This window comes from Amblyomma americanum, chromosome 5 (genome assembly GCF_052857255.1).
Source record: "Amblyomma americanum isolate KBUSLIRL-KWMA chromosome 5, ASM5285725v1, whole genome shotgun sequence".
NCBI lineage: Eukaryota > Metazoa > Arthropoda > Arachnida > Ixodida > Ixodidae > Amblyomma > Amblyomma americanum.
In genome coordinates, this window is record NC_135501.1 from 109430536 (window position 1) to 109454649 (window position 24114).

The 24114-nt window shown below is 49.9% G+C and overlaps 1 pseudogene; it reads left to right on the forward strand.

The window, feature by feature from the left end:
* Positions 1-24114, forward strand: part of LOC144134101 (uncharacterized) — a 37511-nt pseudogene that overhangs the window by 1051 nt on the left and 12346 nt on the right.

Sequence of the window (24114 nt, forward strand, 5' to 3'; positions counted from 1 at the left end):
CCACGAGGCTCAGAGGCACCCCTACGGGACGAGCGCTCCTAAGGTTGGGTCGGGACACGAGCGGACTAGTAGACAGATACGCGGACGTACCAGTCCACCTTTGGAAAACCATTAACATGGGACCATTGCCGAAAAACTTGGACCCCAATCTTCACGAAAACAGACGAAAAGCGAGAGTGAGTACGTGGAAAGAACGCTAGCCCAGTTAGACAACACCGTATACACGGACGCTGCCGTATATCCGCGCGAGAGAGAACGCATAGCCGCGACGGTAGTGGTAAACAAGGAAGGAAACATGATCACGTGTGCCACGGCAAATGTCGCCGGCAAAGCGGAGGCCGAAGAGATTGCCGTTGCGCTGGCGGCAGCAGAAGGCTACAGAACGGGCCGATCTCTCAACATACTGACGGACTCGAAGGAGACGTGCAGGAACTAAACAAGGGGCAGGATCAGCAGAACAGAACTTAGAATACTCAGCGGGGTAACCTCCACCGAAGAAAACCCAGGCATTACCTAATCTGGATCCCGGGCCACGCGGGCATAGGGGGGAACGAAAGGGCAGACAGCCTAGCTCGAGGTAACGCATTCCGAGCTGGGCAGCCAAATGCTCCGGACCTCCGCCTACAAGCTTGCGAGGGGGGATACGCAGAGACCTTGCACTTGCGTAGGGGAGCTAGGATTAGATATCCACATCCACACAAAGCCCTACCAAAGGAGGAAGCGACCGGCTGCCGCAGATTACACACCAACTAATTTCCTAACCTACACATACTTAATAAGATGTTCCCGACACAATACAGAGCCACCTGCTTTGGTGCATTGCCACACCTACACTTTACCATATCACGTGGGAGTGCGAACGCAAAAAGCAATCCACAAACACGAACACCGGAGTGCAAAGCAATTTGTGAGTCGGCTCACCAGCGGCGAGCTCACGACCCAAAGGGCCTTAGTGCAGCACGCGAATGATGCAGCACGACTCAGTGGAGCCCTGGAATAGGGGCCCACTCTTGCTGACGAGAAGCCTCAAGTCGCCAGCGCCAGAGAAGACGACGGAGACTTCATAACCGCGAAACCATTGAAAGTTCCAATAAAGTTTTCACACACTCACTCAGTAAGTCTCTCAGTTTATCAGTAGACACCTGAATCACCCGCAAGGGAAGCGATCAAGAAGAGAGTGAAAGACAAAAGGAAGGAAGTGGCGCCATAGTGGAGGCGTCCGGGAAATGTGCACTACCTGATGATCTTTAACGTCCAATATACACTGTACACCGTGAGAACGTCTCGCGAGACCCACCACCGGTAGACACATCCTACCTACCCTCGGCATGAGTATACCAGCCACGGATCCCACACAGCTCCCGGTCGCCCACCACATTCACCGCGAACTACTTATTAACCCTCTCCCTAAAAACGAGCACCCGACCTACCACGAACCCGGCCACAGAGCTCGCGCACGGGCGCTCCACAAAAACTATGGCATGGAACCGGATGCCGTTCGTGTGGATGCCGCATGCACGGGCGAGGACGCGGTTGTAGCCATCACAAAGCCCTCCCTGCAAACGATTGCTACCCTTCTCATATCCCCCACTGCCACTTCGGAGGAGGCTGAAGACGCCGCTATTGATCTAGCCATCACGCGCACGGAGGTCCGGTATACACTATCGGACTCTAAAACTGCCATACTAAATTTCGCCTGCGGGAGAGTTCACGTTCCTGCATTTCGCATATTGAACTCCCTCACCGCACACCCGCCCCGCCACATGGAGCTCATATGGATGCCTGCCCACTCCGGGAATCCCGGAAACGAGGCTGCCAACGCTTTAGCCCGTGGTTCTCTCAACCGCGCACCGGTAGCCTCCGATCTTGGGTTCTCACGGGAGCGCATGCATTCCTTCAGTGAACTGACGGAGGCCTGCAAAATCGAGCGTCGGCTGTACCCACCACCCCATCCCTCCCTCGACAATCAGACACTTTGGAGGCGGCTCCAAACACGCACCTTACCCTCCCCCTTATATACGTTCGCGCTATCACCAAGTCCACACAAACCCCTCCTGTACCCTCTGCCACCACCCCTTAGCCGCTCTCGATGATATCCTTTTCCTCTGCCCGGCGGATACTCCCCCGCGGTGCCTGTAGCACCTTACCACTTGAGAGGCTTGGGAGACCCTACGGCGCTCCGAGGACCCGGCCAAGCAAGCTATCGCCACAGGCCGGGCTGCCAGAGTCATGAGCCTCCGGGACATGAACGTTTGAGTGCAGTGGGGCCGTGCGGGGGCCCAAGGACCTGTGCGTCCTAAACTCCACTGTATGTAATAAAGTCTACACCACCAACACCATCAGTGAGAGACACACCTCAGCTTTCGTCCGGAGCCGACACGTATCACCGGCTTGTATGTGTGCGCATGCGCAGGCTTCCGCTGCTTCCACTGTTCCTGTGCGCAGGTGCTTTGCGAGCAGCAGTGAACAGCGGACACACAGTAGCCTCTGTAATGGTACCCGCCACGGTGGCTCAGTGGATAGGGCGCTCGGCAACTGATCCGGAGTACCCGGGTTCGAACCCGACCGCGGCGGTTGCGTTTCAATGGAAGCGAAACACTAAGGCGTGCGTGTGCTGTGCGATGTCAGTGCGCGTTATGGATCCCCAGGTGGTCAAAAATATTCCGGAGCTCCCACTTACGACACCTTTCTTCCTTTGTTCTCTTTATCCCTCGTTTATCTCTTTCCTTACGGCGTTGTTTAGTGTTCGCCGATATGTAAGACAGATACTGGGTCATTTCCTGTCCGTAGATACAAATTTTCCAATTTTCCACCAGTAATGCACATAACAGCCCCGGCCGCGTAGCGTTTCCATTAGGCAGTGGGATAGTCAAAGTATGACGATAAGCTCACAGGAGACGAGAGATCTGATTAAAAAACGCCAAAGCATGAAAGCCACTAATTCATTAGACAGAATATAACTAATCAACCTGTCAAAGTAAAATATTGGGCTTGAGATATCCGGCATATGGAAGTTTAAATGGAGACAAAAGAGTATGAGCTACAGAATGGAGGTAGTCTAAAAGTGAGGAAGAAATTAGCAAGAGGCAAAAACGCTTCAGGGAACAGTTAAGCTCCACCTGAAGGCTATGAAGCGATACCGACTCGATTCCCATATACGCAGGTCACCCTCTACATTGACAGATCCTTGGGAGTCCTTATACCCCTCCTGGCGCAGTGGTGCAGTGGTTAAGCATTGCGCCACTGCCCTGCGATGGCAGGTGCTCCCAGCGGCGGGCCTTGTATCACCCGGGTTGCTCATCCCAAGCCATCTATCAATAGACTGCCACCTGCCACGGTGGACAGTTCGCTCACTACCCAGTGGGAGGCCGTGACCACGCCGCAAGGTCACGTCACCTAGGTGGTCCACCTGCCTCCTAGGGTCTCTAGAACCAACCTGCAAGAGCCATGCACGTGATCTTTTGTTCCTAACTCAACATGGACAACGCGAAAGCTGACACCGACAACGCCGATTCTGACATCATTGTAACATTTTCTAGAGGTTTATTATTGCTAAGCACGACATATTGCGCGAAACCAGTTTTAAGAGCGTTAGCTCCTGCTACTTATGTTTGCCAAGGACTGCCTCTGCAATGAAGGAAACTGAAATTGAGTGAGTGAGTGAATCAACATTATTGTCCAACAGAAAAGGCTTCTTCCCTGCCCTAGGTCCTCCCCTCTAGAGGAGAGGCACCCTAAGGCAGGTGGGAATCCGCTTCAGATGCTGGCCGAAATCCCTTGGACCTCGGCGTCCTCTTCAGCCAGTCGAACAGCTAGCAGCTGGTGCTTTGGGGTTGTGCTTTCCAGCTAGGCCTCCCAGGCTTCCCTACTATTAATTTCGTTTGCCCTGCCTGGGGAATGCACAAACTCTCACATTATGTGGTTCAGGGTACCCTTCTCCCCGCAAACCCTGCAGCTCTCATCTTCAAAATCTGGGAATATATATTTATTCAATACCGGATTTGGATAAGTATCTGCTTACAGACACCTCCATGCCGTCATCTGTTTTCCGTCTAGTCTTGTCTGGAGGGGGAGTTTCAGACGCTGCCTTCTATTATATTGCGTCACATAATAATATGACAGCAGAGGCCCTTCTCTGTTGTTGCCCTCCTCGGCTTGCTCATTCCGACCTGCTCGACAGTAGAGATCTCGAGCCAGGTTGTGAGCAGCCTCGTTGCCGCTTACAGATTCGTGCGCCGGGGTCCAAATTAGATTGATTGTCCGATCCAATTCTCTTTGTCTTCGAATTTTGAGTGCCATGGGAGATATCCTCCCGCTACCAAAATTCTGAATTGCAGTTTTACTGTCGCTCAACACATACGTGGTCTTTGTGCCGACGCAAGCAAGAGCTATTGCAACCTCCTCTGCCACATCAATATCATCACTCTGAACCGATAGTGCCGAGATCGGGCCCCCTCCCCCGTCCACCACTACCGCTAAGGTGCCTTCTCCTCTTTTCCCGCCCGCTGAATCCACAAATGCGTCCTGCTCCCTCGGCTTTTTTGAATATATGTGTTCCAGCGCCTCCACCCTTTTCTGCCTTCTCTCTTTATTATATTCTGGGTGCATGTTTCTCGGCAGAGGGGGAACTCTAAGGCACTATCGTGCCTTCCATCCTATGGTGGCCTGGCTGCCCCTCCCCCTCTCCGGGTTCAGCCCCGCTTTTTCCAGTATTGCCCTCCCCACCTTTGTGGTGCTGAGTCTTTCTAACTGCGAGACATTTACCGCTTCGATCAGTTCCACCATAGTACTATGCATTCCCATAGCCAACAATCTTTCCGTGGACGCCGTTATAGGCAGCCCTAGAACCCTCTTGATACACTTTCTCATAAGCGCATCAATTTTCCCCTTTCTGCCGCCTTTAAGTACAAGTAAGGCGTCGCATAGCTCACCCAACTTGTAATAAAGCCCTGAACCAATTTAATCAATTGTTGTCTCTAAGACCCCCTTCTTACTTGAGATTCTCCTAAGGTGACCCAAAGTCTGCATGGCGTAGCCTTCCAACTTTTTGATGGTAACAGTATTCTTGCCATTCGCCTGCAGGCGTAAGCTTAGGATCCTAATTGTCTCCACATCCGGAACCTGCACCCCACCTACCAGAATTTGAATTTTTGAAGGCGGCTTATTTCTAAGTGCCCTGCCTGTCCTTGTATAGGAATAATTCAGACTTTTCCGGAGAGCACTCCAGCCCCCTTTACGCTGCGTATTTTACAATACAGTCAGCTGCCGCCTGGAGACTTTGTTCAATCTCTCCATCACTGCTCTTATCTATCCACAAATTAATGTCATCTGCATACAAGCTGAATGTAAGATTCGAGTTGTCAAGCGCCTTTAGCTGCCCTGGCAACTTCCTTATGGCCATATTAAAAAGTAGTGGCGACAGAACCGCCCCCTGTGGTGTCCCCCTACTTTCTAGCTGGACCATCTCCGAAGTGTTCTCTTGAAACACTACCTCAGCTCTCCTTTCTCGCAAGAAATCCCTGATGTAGTTGTAGCTTTTCACACCTACTCCTACCTCATTCAGCCCCTCTAGGACCGCCGAGTGTTTAACATTATCGAAAGCCTTCTTTAGATCCAGCCCTAAAATCACCTTCGCATCATTTTTCTTAGAATTCACACCGTCATGCTTCAGGAGCAGCATAACATCCAGCGTGCTAAAATGCGGCCTAAAACAAATTATTTCGTCCGGCCGTAGCCCCTTCCTCTCCTTAAACCTACACAGCCCAGTCCGCACTACATGTTCCATCAATTTTCCGATACACGAGGTCAACGAGATTGGCCGAAGATTACCTATTCTAGGTTTCTTTCCTGGCTTAGGAATTAGTATCACCTTCACCATTTTCCACTGATCCAGGATTCTCCCCGCCATCCAGCATAAATTCATAAATATAGTGACATACCTCATAGAGCTGTCATCTAGATTTATTAGAATTTTGTTAGCAATGCCATCGGGCCCCGGTGCCGACCTAACCTTTAGTCTATTTCGGCCGTCACCTCCGCCTCTGACATCCAAATCCAATGCCAAATTTTCCTCCCCCTCGTATTCCGGTAGCTGCACCGAGCTGGTGTCTTCTATCTATGTCTCCACCAATTTTTCCATGAATGCCTGATCAGTAAGATCCCCACACGCATGTCTAACTTTGGCCATGTTTACCCTCGCCTGACCTCTGGATTTCTCCAGGTCAAGCAAGTGCCTTAACAAGTTCCAAGTCCTAGCAGATTCATGCCCCTCTCCATCTTTCCACAATTACTGTACCATTGCTGTTTGCACAGCTTGAATGCATATTCTTCAATCTCTTTGTTGAGTCTAGCCAAGCGCCTTTTCAGATTGCGATTCCGCCTGCCTTGCCTCTTCATACGGCGCCCCATGCTCTGCTTGGCCTCCCACATATGTAGCAGCCGACTAACTGCAACATCCGGGGCGCTATCCACCTCAATTTTCTTAGTGGCGCCCTTAACATCGTTCTTGAGGTTTTCACACCAGAGCTCATAGTCCAGAATATCGTATTTATCATCTCTGTTGCTTCTAATCTCCCTGAAGCTATCCCACTTTGTCACATACGTAGGGCCTCCTTCCTGGGCATAAAATTACCTTTGAAATTGGTTTTTGACGAAAGGAAATGGCGCAGTCTCTGTCTCACATCTCAGCTGACACCTGAGCCGCGCCATCAGGGAATTGATAAAGGAGGAAGTGAGAGAACAAAAGAAAAAGCGGTGCCATAATGAAAGGCTCTCTGGGGATCTTCAACGTGCCCTGACATCGCACAGCACACGGGCCCTTTGGCGTTTCGCCTCCATCGAAAGGCTGCCGCCGTGATCGGGTTCGAACCCGGGTACTCCGATGAGTAGCCGGAACGCGCTAACTACGGAGCCACCTCGGCGGCTGCAATGAAGGTCAGATTGACCAAAATAGTTGCCACAATACCACACATATCCTATAGCGATAATGGGGCGTGGCGCCTCAATTGATACCTATATTTTCGATCCGTTATATATGTGCCAGTATAGCAGCCATCAAAATGGACCCCCAGTGACTATCATTTGCACAAAAGTTGGCGGCCGCCCTTTTCACTCTGAATATATGAAGTGGTGTCACTGGAGTTGACATGCTCCTGAGGATATAATTACTAATTGAGATCAAGCCCAAAATATATGTGCGATTTTCACCGACGACCTTTCCGCCCGCAAACTGCGCATTCTGAGGTGGTGGTGAAAACATTTTACTTAAATTTTAATTGTTTTTTAATTCTAAATTTTAATTCTTTTTAGTTACACACCTGCTCCTTCACTGTGCCGCGTTCGCCGATGATCGTCGCAATATGCCTGCGGCATATAGGGCGCTGGGCATACTACGAGACTCTCTCAAGACGCTATTGTGGCCGCAGGGCAGTGCGCCCACCCGTGAGCGAACATTGGTCAGCCTCTGTGCGTTCCTCGAACAGACGGTATTGACGCCCAGTCTGTTCTCCGCCAGGTTATTGTGACGGTACGCTCTGCGAGTTCTAACTTTGATGATTAACAGCTGGACGCCCCACTCCAGTTGTAGTCAACAGAGTGCTGTGCGTGTGTTTCTATTGCTCCATCATGAACTAATCAAGTGCACTAACGTGCCTTAACTGATATAACGCGTAAATATACCCGAAAGAGCGACGGTGACTGTAAATCGCGATAGTGGTGTAAAATCCGTGAGGCAGATGGCGCTAATTGCATCCTAGACTTAGACGTAGTCACTGGAAAAAGTGACTACTTAAAAGACATGTTTTCGGAAAGGAAACGTACGCGGATGTTTCTGCACGTTTGCTGTGCACATCGATCGATGTAAACACTTGAAGCTCGCTTAGCTAACGCTCCTGAAAATTGGTTTTTGAGGACAAAAAATGGGGCAATAATTGTCTCACTTATGTCGGCTAACATCTGAACAGCGACCTAAAGGAAGGGATACAGGAGGAAGTGAATGAAATGAAGAAAGAGGTGCTTTAGTTGAGGGTTCCAGAATAATTTCGACCAGCTGGGCATCTTTAACGTGCGCTGACGTCGCACAGCACACAGGCGCCTGCTGCGTTTCTCCTCATTCAAAACGCGACCACCGCGGTTGGGTTAATTATAATAATAATTGGTTTTGGGGGAAAGGAAATGGCGCAGTTTCTGTCTCATATATAGGCCGACAACTGAATCGCGCCGTAATGGAAGGGATAAAGGAGAGAGTGAAAGAACAAAGAAAGAGGTGCTGTAGTGGAGGGCTCCGGAATAATTTCGACCACATGGGGATCTTTAACGTGTACTGACATCGCGCAGCACACGGGCACCTTAGCGTTTTTCCTCCATAAAAACGCAGCCGCTGCGGTCGGGTTCGAACCTGGGAACTCCGGATCAGTAGTCGAGCGCCCTAACCACTGAGCCACCGCGGCGGGGCACGAAGAAAGTTGCAATTTTGAAGTATTTACATGGCATAGAGAGTGCGAACAAAGGGCAGGTGGTGAAACCTCATCACATTAACACAAAAATCCAAGCAATTGTATTGCCGCCTGCTGTTTCCGGTGGCAAATAATTGACTTTGAAGAAGGAGAATAAGTGCTAGCGCTATAGCATAACGACAGCCATCATATGAATCTCTAGCCTTTTGCCTGGTATTAAAATACGCCTGTCTAGACCACGATGTCAGCGTATAAAATAGAATTATTTAAGGAACCGGTGCAGCCTTCAATGCAGAATAAACAATAAGAAACCGCAAGAAAAAAAAAACATATTCGGAGAGTTGGCTCGCCTTCAGTTATGTAGTTAACATTACGATGCAGCAAAAGACGGCGTAGTGCATCGTAAAAGTGGAAACGGGAAATAGGTCCTAAGTGGATGCTTTTATTCAGAGATTTCGTTTTGCTGGATTCTATAGGTGTCCACCGAGATATGTGAGACAGGCGTCGTTTTCATTCCTTAAATTGTGCAACGCGTCCCGCCGAACGGGCGATGGCGTTCCGCGAACCCCTTGGCAACGCTGCGAAACGCTGCTGCGTCCCACTCTTAGGCGAAACTTAAGCGTGCTCTAATTTTTTTTATACTAAATAAAAACTATTATATTATATACTATCTTATTTTTATACGAAATCTTTACTAGGCTACGTAGCCGGTTTCGTGGCATTAAGGCATGTCCGCAGCCGCTGTGGGGAACCAGAAAGAGAAAACGTCTAAAAAGTGGTTATAATGAAGCAGGATGATGCGATGATGCGGGGAAAAAAAATTGTTACGGTCGAATGAAGAGTTAAATAATTAGAGCCAAAATGTCCAAAAAGTGGACATGGCCAAGTGGCAACAAATTGAAACACCGAAAGCTTGGTACCATGGTACCGGAAGGTTGTGCCCAGCCAACGCGCGGCACCAAATTTGAAAGTTTAGAACAAAGCGTGGTGCCAATTAGACCAATTACACAAATTCTCAGAAAAATAGGGGCAACAGAGGCAAAGAGGAGCAAATAGAGGCAAATAGGAGCAATAAGAGGCGACGAGTGTCGAGGAGGCCTCAACGCTTTCGCATTAGTCTAATGCTGGTTACAACAGTGATCTAAATTTTTCTTTTCTATTTTACTTTTTATCTCTTTTGCATATCGATCACTTTTTTGTTTTATTTTTATTTTTTGGTTTATTTCATTAAATATACGTTGCTTTAGAATGAAAGCTGTTGCTCATTCAACTTTTAATTTTTGTTTTCTTTACCACTCGATTATTGATTGACAATTCGTACGGACAAATTCCTTCTACAACATCCGTCCCCACTAGTCATGAGCCAAGAAAGGCTTTCGCCTTAATAAACGCTTCCAATTCTTGACAGTAATACAGAGTGCATAGATCGTGCCTAGCACCTCCCTAGCTTTGGGAAACCTAACCATGCTCTGTCAGTCATAGCTTGACAAACATCACTGACCGGGCAGCTTCCTGCGATGTTGCGCGCGATGCAGAAAATCTCAAGCAACATCACTGGTAAGGAAACACAAAGTAACAATACAGCATAGAGGAGAAACAGTAGTTCTCTGAGAAGAAACGCCACCCCGTGGGCAAATGAAATAAACCAAGCAAGCAGAGACTGCACAGCAGAAGCCAAGGCCCTCTTGGAGATAGCCGAATGGCGGCATTCGAAAAAGAGCGGGCAAAAGGCCACCGAGAGCACGGCGCTCATCATTGGCAGTGACACTGAGGGGAGCCACGCGGTCTACAACAAACGGTAATTCTGGTTACACTTCACGAACGCGAGCGCTCCCTCTCCCGAATGAATTAATGAAAAACTTTATTGTCAAGGAGGATTTTCGTGGCGTAGGTGAGTCCCTCAGTCCAGACCCCAGTGGCCTTTGCAGCCTCCTATTGCTCTGGTGTTGGTGCGTTGTTTATTGGTGCTTCCTGCGTGTTCTGACAGGGCCATGTAACGTGATCAAGCGTTGATTGTTCCTCGTAGAGCGGGAATTTGCTGTGATATATTGAAGGGTAGTACTTGCTTAGTAAACTGATCTTTTCCTTTCTTTTTTATTATAATTTTAATAGAACCACTTACTACTTAGTAAACTGAGATTGGGGTACGTGTAAGACTGCATTTGTCTCCAGGCAAGCGACTGTTCTCTGCTAAGGTTTTTCTTTTTTTTTGGGGGGGGGGGTGTCGGTCCTCCTGAGGGCTCGTTGGTGTTCAAAATGGCTTCATACCGTCTAATGAATGTGTCCAGTTCCCCTTCAGTGGGCGCCTCCCGTTGGGCGTATGCTCGGGCATTGACGTCCGCACGTTAATTACATTTGGCAGCCTCATGGTCTTGTGTCCATGTGATGAAGCATCTCGTAAAGGTGATTGTTCTCGTCTTGAATATGCGCATGGCCACAATGGATATGCGTCCACCGCTGTACTTTTTCTCGCCTCTTGCGAGTCTGTATTTATGTGTGCATGGGGCTTCTCGCCATAGTGAGTGATGGATAGTGCGACTGCTGCCTCATCTTCCCCGAAGATGCTGTTGAAGCGCAGTTGATTTCCGTGAGCTTGTGATCCACCATGGTAGCAACCGAGCCGCGTCGTTCTCTGTATGTGGTTGCGTCCACGTATAATACCTCTTTTTTTTCTGCGAGGCTTCTTTCGTGGGCTTCAGATCTTTGCGCCTTGTGTACATATGGATGCATGTCTCTCGGAATCGGGCTGACTTCAATGATCCTCCTGATTGCACTCGGTGCGCTCGCTGTGGTGTTGATTACTCTCAAAGCATCCTTATGCTCAATAAACGCAGCGTGTTAATGCCCGTTCGATAGAGCATGAGCCTGGTTTTCTGTGCGATAAGGTGGGCCTTGTACTTGTGTTGGTTATGACCAGTTTAGGGAATTTCTCCATCGAATTGTTGACCGGCAGTCCAAGAGTGTATTTGTGTGCTTTCGTAAAATTTGGCTCTTATTGTTTCTTTTCTTGGTCGAGAGGTGTATGGTAGGGGACGCTGTATATTATTCTACTGACCACGACGGTCTGCACTAGCCTACTTGTGTCCTCCTCTTTCATACCTCTTCTTCGGTTGGAAATTCGTGCAATCATTCTTGTGATCTGTGCTCTGGTATTTGCAAGCAGTCTTATTGTGTGATCTATACGACGGTTACAGTGTATCCACATGCCAAAGATTTTAAATTTCGATACTTCTGGAAGCTTAGTTTCCCTTATGTAGATGCAAATAGAGTTTTGCAGATCGTACCCTTTTCTGTAGACTCTGAGTGTCTCGGATTTTTTAGGGTAGTATGCAAGTCCACAGTATTGGGTGTATGCGATGACCGTGTCTGCTGCCCTCTGAAGAAGGTCTTTTTTTTCTTCTAGGGGCTCTTATGAACCAGAGTGTGATATCGTCTGCGTATAGATAGCATGCCTGATGCTTTCAGTTTCTTCCTGCTTCCATTTTAAGCCAGTTATAATGATGCTAAAAGCAAATGGGATATCACAGAGCCTTGCGGTGTTCCTTGTTTTGGGGGTAATGAGGGTGTTAGTCCAGATGCCTCCTATTCCAATGGTAGCGGTTCTGTTGTGGAGAACGGCTTTTACATAGTTGTATATTCTCTTTCCGCAAACCAGGTTGCTGAGCCCCTCCAGCACAGCCCTGTGTCTGACGTTGTCGAAGGCAGCTTTAAGATCGAGAGCAAGCAAGATGTTTTCTTCATATATTGGGTCTCTGTTGAGCACTTCGTCGTCGATATGCAAGAGAACGTCTAGTGCTGATAGGTATTTTTGGAATCCAAACATAGTGCGCAGCATGAGTTGGTTGTCTTCAAGGTGGGTCCGCAAACTGATGCACAACTCTCTGATATACTTTTCCCAAGCATGAAATAACGAAATGGCTCTAAGATTTTCCATGTCTGGAGTCCTTCCGGACTTCGAATTTATTACTATTTTCGCAAGTCTCCAGTCGATCGGGATGGTCCCGTGTTCCCAGTGTTTGTTGAAAAATTCCGGGAATCCTTTCATTGAATCGTCATCTAGGTTCCTTATCATGGCGTTGGTGATGTCATCCTTCTATGAAGTTTTGTCCTTTGTGGCGGACATCACAGCGTGTCTGAATTCTTTCATGCTAAAGCGTCCGTCCAGAGCGGGATTTGCTTCGCCCGTGTACGCCAACCTGCTGTCGACGTGTGTCACATTGCCTATATAGCGCCGCATGATGTTCTATAGCATTTCCTGGTTGGTACTTTGAAATTGGTGCGCGATCCTTTCGGTCGTCCTACGAGTTCAGATTTTGTCTTGATTGGGTCTATGAGAACCCTTAGCAGGGCCCACGTCTTTGCCCAACCAAGTGTCCCCAGCAGCTTGTTGCATTTTTGGTCCCAGCCGCTCCTCGAGCGCTCCGCTGCATATTTCTCGGCTCGTCTGGTGACCTTGGCGATCTTAAGCTTGATCTGCCTGCTATGCCTTTTCCTTTTTAATTTTCTTAGCAGCCCTTGTCTGGCATTCCAAAGGTGTAAAAGATGTTTAACCACCTCGGGCGTGTCGGTAGGGAGGACGCCCTCTCCGTATAGTTTCTGCCAGTCTGTATTGATTCTTGCGACCAAGATTTCAGTCTTCGTGATCCCAGCATCTTCGGACTGTACCCTGGATTTCCTGTAGGCTTGTAAGTTTCTCATTCTAGCCTGGCCATGTTTTTATTCCTAATCGAGAGCGTTTCTATTTGGAAGCGCTAAATGCAGTGGTCACTGCTTAGAGCTTCCCCACGAATTCCCATCTTGCCTGCCTTACTCCTCTGACGAATGTTAAATCTGGGCACGAATCTCAGTTGATGCTGCTCCTCACTCGCGTGGATTGGGTGTGGTCTGTGATGAGGAAGACCTTCTACTGTCAGATTCTCAGGCTAGGTCATGCCTTTCTGGGTATCCCAAACGTAGCCCCAGCTTTCATGTCAGGCATTAAAGTCCCCCAGGATGACGAGGTCGTTCTTGTTTGCTGCTTCCTCTGCCTTGTCTAGCATGTATTTTAAATATATTTTCCTCTGCCTTGGCACGCTGTACACGTTAAGTACGAAGTTGCTTTCTTATCTCCTATTTTGGGTAATGATTTCAATAAGGACGTCGTCAATGTCCGTATCGTCGCTTTCTTGCCTGATTGCGGTGACCGCTTTGCCAACCAGCATGCCGACCTTGATTTGTCCATGCCCCTCGTAGACGGAGTATCAGGGTGGAGTGAGTCAGCAGCCGGTTTCCTGTAGGGCGATTATGTCTGGTGGAGAGCTGCAATTTGTGATGGGTTGTTTAAGAAGACCCTCCTTTTGGCAAGTCCCACGGCATTTCTACTGCCATATTTCGAGGGCTTCCAACCTGACCGAGCGTCTACGGTTGTCCGCCACGCTCAGGTGGCCTGTTATAGGGTTTTCCTTTGGATTTAATGCGCGTGAAGTGTACTAGACGCTCTTTATGCTTGCGCGTCTTGTCTTGGATGTGGGAGATGAGGTTGCTACGATTTGTCAATGCAGTGCTCACAGCTGTCATGGCATTGTAAATTCCTGCCGCCCTATAGTTGCCGCCTGAGTTTCATCTTTTTGCAGGTTTGAGTTGTTCTGGCCTTCTCCCTAGGCCTTTATTTCTATGAGATCGTTAAGTTTCTCTCTCAGCTCGGCGTTTTCTGAAATGTGCGTCTGAACTGTTTGTCTTAGCTCTTTTACTCCCTCGTAAGGTTGTCCATTAGCGTTGTTGCCAATCACTGCTGTTTCTGTGTCGTGATTTTTGGTCGAGTGGGAGAATTAGAAAAAGAATATTTTTTGAGCTCACCCTGGTTTCTTCCTCTTTTTGTAGCGATAGCTACACTGGGCTACCAGTTGAGCATTTCGAGATGGCTGGAAGAGGGCAGCTGTGCGCACGCGCCCTTTCTATGGCAATTGGAGATGCGGCGTTCATTTCGCCGTCACCGCATCCGCGCGCCAGCTCCACCGTCGGAACGAAGCGTGCCGCGCGCTACGTCGCCCCACGCCGCTTTATCAATCGAACCGCTAGTCGCATGTGCAGCATAGCGTATAAAAGGCCGAAATGTAATAGGCGGCTGTATCACAACCTTTAGGCATGTATGTAGAAAAGCAGAGTCAAGCCGCTGCTGAAAGGCGGTATAGACAAGGGAAGATTAACTCTTGCAATTTTGACGCTATCGCCTGGCACTTCGCAACTCAACAAAGAGAGAATGAGCATCGCGAGGTGAAAAGAGCATCGGAGACGCCCGAATAGAGAGAAGAACGGCTTGGCAAATGAAGCTGACAGACTGCCGAGCGTAATAGACTGCGCATAGCCGCCGAGATGGAGCTCAATGTCTCTCATTGCTAAACATAGTGACCACGACAAGCTCAGCCAGGGAAACGAACCTCTCGCTACGTATATCCTGGCTTAGCCGAGCTAATCCACTGCCATGTTTTTTGTAATGATCTTCTTCAGCCGCTTCGCTTTGGTATCCGGATACTCCCTTGTCCTGTATGCCGATCTCGACCTTTATCTTCATCGTCATATCAATCTCGGCTCAGATATCGAACTGTATTCCTCACTGAACCAGCTTTTCCGGGCCCGGCCACGTCCACCAGTGCTGCATCACCCCTGTCTCTGCCGCTTGGTTCCCATTTTTTTCTCGTCCGCGCTCTCGCTTTCCTGAGGCGTTCCTTGCACTCGTTTGCCCCTGTAGGGTGTGCTTGCGTGCATACCGCACATCTGAGCTCGCGGCTCTGCCCATCCTCGATCGCTGCCTCGGTGCATTTAGAGCAGACGATGGCGTCAGGTGTGGGGCAGACGTCCGCCCTATACCCGGCGCTGAAACACATATAGAAAACTTCCCGGGATGATCGATAGACGTAGCAAAGCATCTCCCCGCCGTTGCAGTAAATTTAGCGGGGGACGATCTTTCCCTCTAAGGTAATGACCGCGCTTTCGGATTTCACAAGCATTTGACTGCTTCGGTAAATACCCGAAGATGCGATAACAATTCAGTTGGCATGGTTTCTGCGTCCAGTCTATGAATCACACATTTGCACGAACTTTCCGGCGCGGCCACTTAAGCCGTCACCGCACAGTCTTTTGCACAAGAGAATAGACTTCAAATGATCTGCACAGCATTCGCAGTATCCATCCTTGGCGTCCTGAGTATGGCGATGCTGGATCCGTTGCGCAGCCGTATAGAAAAGCTGCGTTCGTTGCAGATGTCTGGTTTTTCGCATGCTTTGGTTGTAGCCCTCACAATCTGATGCGTGCTCAGTTCGCTGCTGATGAGTCCTCTGGTGTTGTCGTGTTGATATTGATTCTTCGGTCTAATGATGACTTTGTAATTGTTCTATGGCAGTGGAGGTGGCTTCTGTCTGCAAATGGCATTCCACCCAAGTTTGGCTTGGCTCAGCGCTGAGATTTGCGCCGCATCGGCCCCGGTCTCCGGAAAGGCAATCTGTCTCGAGTTGGGGTATTTTTCAGTGAGCCATCCCCCGTTGGCGATTGTTCTCTTGTGCGAGAGGTCGGTTGCGTGGTCTTCGGGATGAAGATTCTCTTCGATCGGTGTCTTGGCTGCAGCCGACTCCGCCGTGTCTTCATACGCCATCTTCGCGGGCACCGCATCAGCTGAAGCAGCGTTTCTTCGGACTGACGGCCCGACACCGCCTAGGCTTAGCGCGGCATTCTGCGCCTTGGATTTTCAGATGTTAAGAAAATGGCGGAATCTGGAGTTACGGATGAAAGCCGGTTATCCACAGATTTTGCTTGTTTGTAGAAGAAAACGGAGTTCTCCATCTTCGACAACGTTGAGCTTTTACGGTTGAAATGAGGCGTCGAGGCAGGAGCACATGCGAGGCGCGGTCACTCCGTATGGCCCCATATGGCAGCGCGAACTGCAGATGATGGCTACGGTGCAGCTGCAGTGGAGGGGACATGGCCGCCACCAAGCCAAGCGCACATGCGGAGGGGGAGGGGGACAGACAGGGCATCTTATGGGCATTGAGGGTGAAAAAGAGAGTGGACGGGGCCATTGCTACCGGAGGTGCCGTCGGAAGATGTGTGTAATGCATGGAGCAAGGAAAACTTAGGACAGGTCCTCGCTCTCCGACCTGCACGCCAAAAAGTTTGCCGGAAGCCGAGGCGCGTTCGCAAAGACTACTGGTAGTCTTTGGCTGATGGCCCAGCCAATAGTAACGCTGGGTGTGGCGGTGTCGTCAGCTGCATTGCCTGCGGCGCCAGCGCGCTGAGACGGCGGCCAAGAAGGGGGGGGGGGGGGGGGGGCTAGGGGGAGCCGGCTTCAAAAATTGCTACGCAACCGGCCCTCCTGAGTTCTATCCTTCCTTCATGGTGTAATATTTTCTAAGCATATCCACTGCTTTTGTAATCAATATTCATTTTTTGTACCCGTGTGATTTATCCGCTGTTGTTCGAACCGTAAAGTTTAAAGTTTAAAACTGTACCATAAAATTCAGGAGCTGCTACCCCACTTGCGCAGCGAAACGAAGAGCATGAAGTCATCTGTCGGCTTTGAAAAAACTCTTGAAGCTGCCCTTCGGCGCACTCACGTCTTCATACATAACAGTACCGACATCCCAGCAGGCGTCGCCGTAGTTCACTATCGACTTGCCCGTCCTCCCTGCCAGCTGAAACATGGTCGCTCCAACATTAAGGGAGAATAGCACTGTCACTGTGTCCGCTGTCTTCGCCAGGCCCATGATCTCGACAGTCGATACCTGCGTGCATTGTGCGATGCAGCGTTTTCTTTTTCAGACAGCATTGAAGAGGCATACCTGGACGACACGTGTCAGAGTTTTCTCCTTGTTGAAACGTTTTGCATTAATTGCATTGCTTCTATGATATCTTTGCTACACTTCTAATGCGATTCATTAACAACGTTTCTGAACCGTCTCTACACTTTTTTAGAGCGTAAAGCTTTACTCCTCCAGCACAAAGATGAAGGTCATGTGGCTAAGAAATTTGACCTTGAAACCAGAATGAGCGGATGCTTCGCTCTGATATCATACCACATGATTTGCTAAGCCCCGCCACAGCTGTGCGCGTTAAGCCGACGGTGCTCGCGTGGCTCGCAACTATCGAACCACGTGACTCACTGCGCATCGCCACAGCTGCGTATGCGTAGCCGACGGCACTCTCGCAACTGCCGGAAATCGCGTGACGCGCCGTTGGCTATATAGAAGCGTGTGGCGTGTCCTTACCTTCACACACAGCCATAGATGAGCAATGAGACGCTACTAGTGCTTCGATGATGTATCCTAGCTGTCAAGTGGAATCTGATGCAATTTACGGCATGGAAGCCCGTATGATTGGATAACCGTGCTTAACAGATCTTTCGCACGTCTTACCAGGTAAAGCTGGATCGAACCACAGCATATTTAATTTTTTTACGCATGTGCAACAGATTCTGTGACCCCAGCATCATGCCTTGAATTCTTGTGCTCACAGCAGCAAGTATTGTGGTAGAGCTGCTAGTGGAAAAATCCGAAGACATGGATAGGAATTCTCAGATGCCGTTTTTAAAATGCCTTATTCTTCAAATACTTCAAAACGTATTTGTATCAGTTTCGTTTATGCTTGTCCATTTTATCGTTTTTGCTGTTAAAATTGATTTCTTTTCAGTAATTATTTCAAATGAAACCAGGCAATGCTGCGCAAGAAGGTATGTAAAAAATTATTAACTCTTTCCTTCTACAGTCAAGCTGCACAGAGATAATTCAGCAAGACGTATATAATTTTACTACATCCCTATTTAATGCACTTTGTTCAGAAAGCCGCAAGCGTGCGTATTCGTTCCGGGAAGGCTTCCCTTAGTTATAATTCCACTTATGCACCATTTCCCGCACGCTTGCGGCTCTATGGACTAAGTGCATTAAAAAGAGATGTAGTAAAATTATATACGTTTTGCTGAATTATCTCAGTGCAACTTAACTGTAGAAGGAGAGAGCTGATAGTTTTTTACATACCTTCTTGCGCAGCACTGCCTGGTTTCATTTGAAATTATTCGGTTTGGGCGAAAGAATGATGCTTTGATGCAAAGCATCCTTCTGTGGCCTAAACAGAAGCCAGCCCACGGCTCACTACAAAATTGAAACTATCATCAGCAAGTTGCGTTTTGAGGTACTGGGATACCCTTCCTACACTACGGGTCTTGCTCCCTCCGACATTCACCTATTTCATCCGCTCAAAGAAGCTTTGCGAAGTGATCGATTTTCCAGGACCCTAGACGTGCGCGAAACAGAGCAAATTTTTCTTCATGACCAACTCAGAACTTTCTCCTTAGAAGACATATGCACGCTTGAGGTCAGTGAGCAAAGTGCGTTGAAAAAGGGAGGATACTATGTAGATAAATCTTAATGTTGTGACCTATCTTTGTCAAATTAGCTGTCGAACCAAGGCTGTCAGCAATTTCCAACTTCCCCGTGTATGTTTCAAAACTTTCTTTCCATCAGGAAGCTAAACTCTGCCTTTTGTTTATCGTGTGTTTATGCATAGAATGACCGCTCTGTGTAATTGTGAGGGTGTTACAGCGGCGGCTGTTTCTGAGACACCTTCAGCCACCGTTAACGGATACCCCGGCTAGTGATTACGAAAGGAATATACTTGTGTACTCCCGGCGGTGTCTCAGTGTTTAAACGCTCGTCTATTGAGCCGGATTTTATGGGTTCCAAGCTGATGAAGGGCGCCGGCCGCGTTTTGATGGAGGCGAATCGCAAAGGTGCTCGTGTGCTCTGCAATGTCAGGCACGTTAATGACGAAATTATTCGGAGCCCTCAACTACGGCACCTCTTACTCTCTTTCTTCTCTCGCACCTCCTTTATTTCTGCCATTACGGCGCACCGTTCGAGTGTCCTCCGAGATGAGAGGTTTTTCGCCATTTCCTTTTGTCAAAAACCAATTTAAATTTCATTTCAAATTTATGGTGGGTTAACGTCCCAAGGCGACTGAGGCTATGAGGGACGGCGTAGTGATGGGCTCCGAAAATTTTCACCACCTCGGTTCTTTAACGTGCATTGACATCGCACAGTAGAGTCTAGAAGTTCGGCTTCATCGAAATGCGGCACCCTTCCACCACATAGGTTCTTTAACGCCCACTGACATGGCACAGTGCAGGGCCTCTAGTAGTTCGGCTCCATCGAAATGCGGCTGCCTTCGGCCACCTGGGCTTCTTTAACGTGCACTAACATCGCACAGTACTCGGACCTCTAGAAGTTCGGCTCCATTGAAATACGGCAGCCTTAGACTACCTGGCGTTCTTTAGCGTGCACTGACAACGCAGAGTGCACGGGCCTCTAGAAGTTCAGCTCCATCGAAATGCGGCAGCCTTCGACCACTTGCGGTTCTTTAACGCCCACTGAAATGCCAGAGTGCAGGGCCTCTAGAAGTTAGGCTCCATCGAACTGCGGCAGCCTTCGGCCACCACGGGTTCTTTAACGTCCACTGACATCGCACTGCACTCGTGCCTCGAGAAGTTCAGCTCCATCAAAATGCGGCAGCCTTCAACCACCTGGGGTTCTTTAAAGTGCAATCACATCACACAGTGGGAGGGCCTCTAGAAGTTTGTCTCCATCGAAATGCGGCAGCCGCGGTCGGGATCGAACTCTCGTCTTTCGGGTTAGCAGCCAAGCGCCATAACGAATTCAGCCACCGCGGCGGCTGAGAAAAAAATGGAAGAGAGACGTAAAGAGAACAAAGCGGACAGGACAGAATGATCACAGTGCATCCATTGCATTTGCATCCAACTATATTTCCACTTCGACTTTAGTTTTGGCGCACTAAGCCGTGATTGCGGCACCACCTCCTGCAAGCACCTGAAGCCTTGCGCTTCAAGTGAGAACTGATTATGTGGTCATCGGGTGGAACCCCAGCCGTAAGACGCCTCCGAACGCTTTGAACATCCTCCAGGGCTTTGCTGGTTGGAGGTAGCTGGCAGTTCGCAGCCATGCGAAGGGTTGAAACCGAGCAGCGCTTTTAAAGGACCCTACCCGATAACATCCGAGATACTTTCCCCACGCATTTCATACATGGAAATGAACAACATTGTTGCCACGCTGCGCAATTCAGGAATGTCAGGGACAATAGTACGGCCAGTCCACTGTCGTGACATTGCACACGTGTTTCTTTGCGGGACTGGAGGAAGGGGCGTCTCGGTGCTTTCGCAGCTAGAGACAGAGCGCGTCTTCGTAGGGGTTTAAATAAGGAGAGCAAAGAAGGGGTAGCAGTCTTACAGTTGGTGGATTATGGATTAAGGGAGAGGTAAAAAAAGACGCGCACTTAGAAAAAGTGAAAGTATTTACTGCAGGTCTCGCTTAATTCCGCCATTTAAAAAAACAGTCGTAAAGATGAGAAAGTACTGCATGCATTATAATGAAAAATATATTCAGTTATCTTCTTCGCACACACCACCGCGTCTTAAGTGCAGTTATAGAATAGTATGACCGCTGCCCATTGGAATAGAACGTCAATAAATAGGCTCGTGGCTTCTGACGTACACTCTTGGTTTGGGTGCATGGTGAAAGAAAATGGCGCAGTATCTCTCTCACATATAGCCGGACACCTGAACCGCGTCGTAAGGGAAAGGATAAAAGAGGGCGCGAACGAAGAAAGGTAGAAAGAGGTGCCGTAGTGGAGGGCTCCGGAATAATTTCGCCCACATGGGGTCTTTAACCTGCACTGACATCGTACAGCGCATGGGCGCCATTTGCGTTTCGCCTCAATCGAAACGAGACGGCTGCGGAGGCTGATTTGTTTGACGAGCGGAAGACGGGTTCCCGTGGGATACGATGCACGGCTGTTCTATATCGGGCGTTGTTACAGCGCTGGAGCACGACAGGGCGGCAGGCCAGGTTGCGCTGCTTCTCCTATTGGACGTCTCGGGCGCTTTTGACAACGTTCAAAGCGCACCAATTTTGGCGGTTCTTGAGGCAGCCGTGTGAGCGAACGCCTTTTGCGATACGTTTACGGCTTCCTGAGTGGGCGCACCATGCGCGTACGAGATGGGGTAGGTTCTCCAAGCCTCGTCCGGTGGACATGAGCGTGCTGCAGGGCTCTTACTTATCACCTTTATCTCTTTAATGTGGTCATGTCGGCGGTGCCGGTCTCCCACCCCACGAGCAGCCGACACCTTGTGCACATATCCATATTTGCAGAGACATTGTTCTGTGGTGCGGGGGGACACCGGGGGAGGTTCTCCGCGTGCGGGGGTGCCTCCAGAGAGCTCTGACCGCAATCGACGCCAGCTTGCCCGCCCTTGGTCTGTCGCTGAGCGCGGACAAATCGGTGGCAATGGCTTGCTTTTCGCGCTGACGCGCGCACCTTCCGCCAATGTCACTGGACAGGACTCTGATACATTGGCGTAAATCAGTGCGGTACCTCTGCCGAGGAAAAGCTCACCGCTTGGGGCCAGGGCATCTCCCAGCAAGCCGCTTTGCGGCTATACAATGCCGCAGCTTTGGGGGCGGTGCTCAATGCGCTGCCGCTCGTCACGGTGCGCAAGCCATGCTCGAAGATGCTCGAGCTCCAGCACTGCAAGTCCCTGAGCGAGCGCCAAGGCCTGCCCAAAAATTCTCAGTGCGCTGCAACGTTGGCCGAGGAAACAGCGTGGCCACTTGAGCTCCAAGCAGCACGCAGCGCACTGAATCGCATCGACCGGCTTCACCGTGCAACGAATGGCGGCTCGCTGCTGCAGCGTATGCGCTTGCGCCTGCGCTCACGAATGGGCGCGACGCTGCTCGAGTATCAGCAATTGATTGAAGGCCCACCCCACAAAGGCACCTGCGCGCCCTGGCCTGCTGCCTCGGAGGTGTAGTGAGAGATCGTCGTCATCGCGGGAAATCAGAGCACACCCCTCTGTGCTGTGCAGCAGCTGGCCAGAGCCCTCATACACGAGGAGCTCCAGGACCATCTCCTCGTGTACACCGACGGCTCAGTGTCCACAACAGCTGCTCCTTCGTCGCGGCGGCTACCATCCCCGCCCTCCGACTGCACAGCCAGCAAAACGCAACATTCCTAGGCTCTTCCACTACGGCGGAGTATGGGGATCCGGCTCGGGCCGGACCTGCTGCTCACTCTGCCCTCTGCCGCCCAGGAGTGCTCTGATGTGCGACTCCCGCGCCGCCCTCCGCCGCCTGCAATCTAATGGACGCGGTACCCCACTAGTGCGGGACATTCGCTCGCGCATCGAGCGCCTCGCGTAAAGAGGATACGCCGTGCGTGCTCAGTGGGTGCCCGGTCACTGCGTTATCGCCGGCAACGAAGAAGCTGACGACCTCGCGACCGCCGCAGATCAACTACCTCCCAGCGATCTGTCCCTTGCCCTGAAGGACATACGTGCTGTCATCCTGGATTATCTCCGAAAGCAGCACCCACCCACGCATCGCAGGAGGTGAGCGCATCGAAAGCATCACCGGCTATTGCGCACTTACGCGGTCGCAACGTGCAATGATGCTCCGCGTGCGCATTGGCTCCACGTGGCGTGGGGAACGACGGGAGCGTCACGGAATCGCGTCGACTGATGTGTGCGACAAATGCGGTGCAGTGGAAACACTACAGCACCTGCTGTTTCACTGTGCCGCGTTCGCCGCTGCTCGTCGCGATATTATTGCGGGCTATAGGGCTCTGGGCATATTACCAGACTCCCTCCAGACGATATTTTGGCCGCAGGGCAGTGCGCGCACCCGTTAGCGATCATTGGTGAGCCTGTGTGTATTCCTGGGACAGACGGGCTTGAGTCCAGTCTGTTCTCCGCCAGGTAGTTACACGCAGTGACCGAGCACTCTGCGAGTTCTACCTTGGACGATTAACAACTGGACGACCCACTCCAGTCAGCCAACATAGTGCTGTGCGTGTTTTTATTCTCCATCATGAATATTTTATGCAAACAACCTGGACACAATTCTTATTGTGTATAAAGTCTGTGTATATTACCTTTCTTACTATCCTCTCTTCCTGTCCCCTCACCTCTTTCTATTAATAATAATAAAAATTGGTTTTTGGGAAAGGAAATGACGCAGTGTCTGTCTCATATATCGTTGAACACCTGAACCGCTCCGTAAGGGAAGGAATAAAGGAGGGAGTGAAAGAGGGAAGAAAGAGGTGCCGTAGTGGAGGGCACCAAAATAATTTCGACTACCTGGAGATATTTATCGTGCAATGACACCGCACAGTACACTGGCGCCTTACCATTTTTCCTCCATAAAAACGCAGCAGCCGCGGTCGCGTTCCGCCGCAGGTCGGGTTCGACTTCTCAATTCTGCCTGGTATCCTTTATTCCCACTGCCACAGATGAAATGCTTCAATATCGATAGCAGATGCTATGTTAGCAAAAATGTTTTCCTTCCTTTTTGTTATCCTTTTATTAAAACAACTTACAACTGGTGGGGATCATTAGCATACACATGCATAGCATGCACAGCCCACCGACGCCTTAGCGTTTCTCCTCCATCGAAACGCAGCCGCCGCCGTTGGGATCGAAGCTGACACCTCCGGATCAGTAGCTGAGCGAGTAGAATCTTGGTCAAAAGTCTTAAGGCAGCAGCGTTCAGGTGCAGCGAAATCAATGTCCCTAGAATGCTCCGTGTAGCGGATCTTCGAAAACACAAGTAAATAGAAAGCTCCTCTACCACAA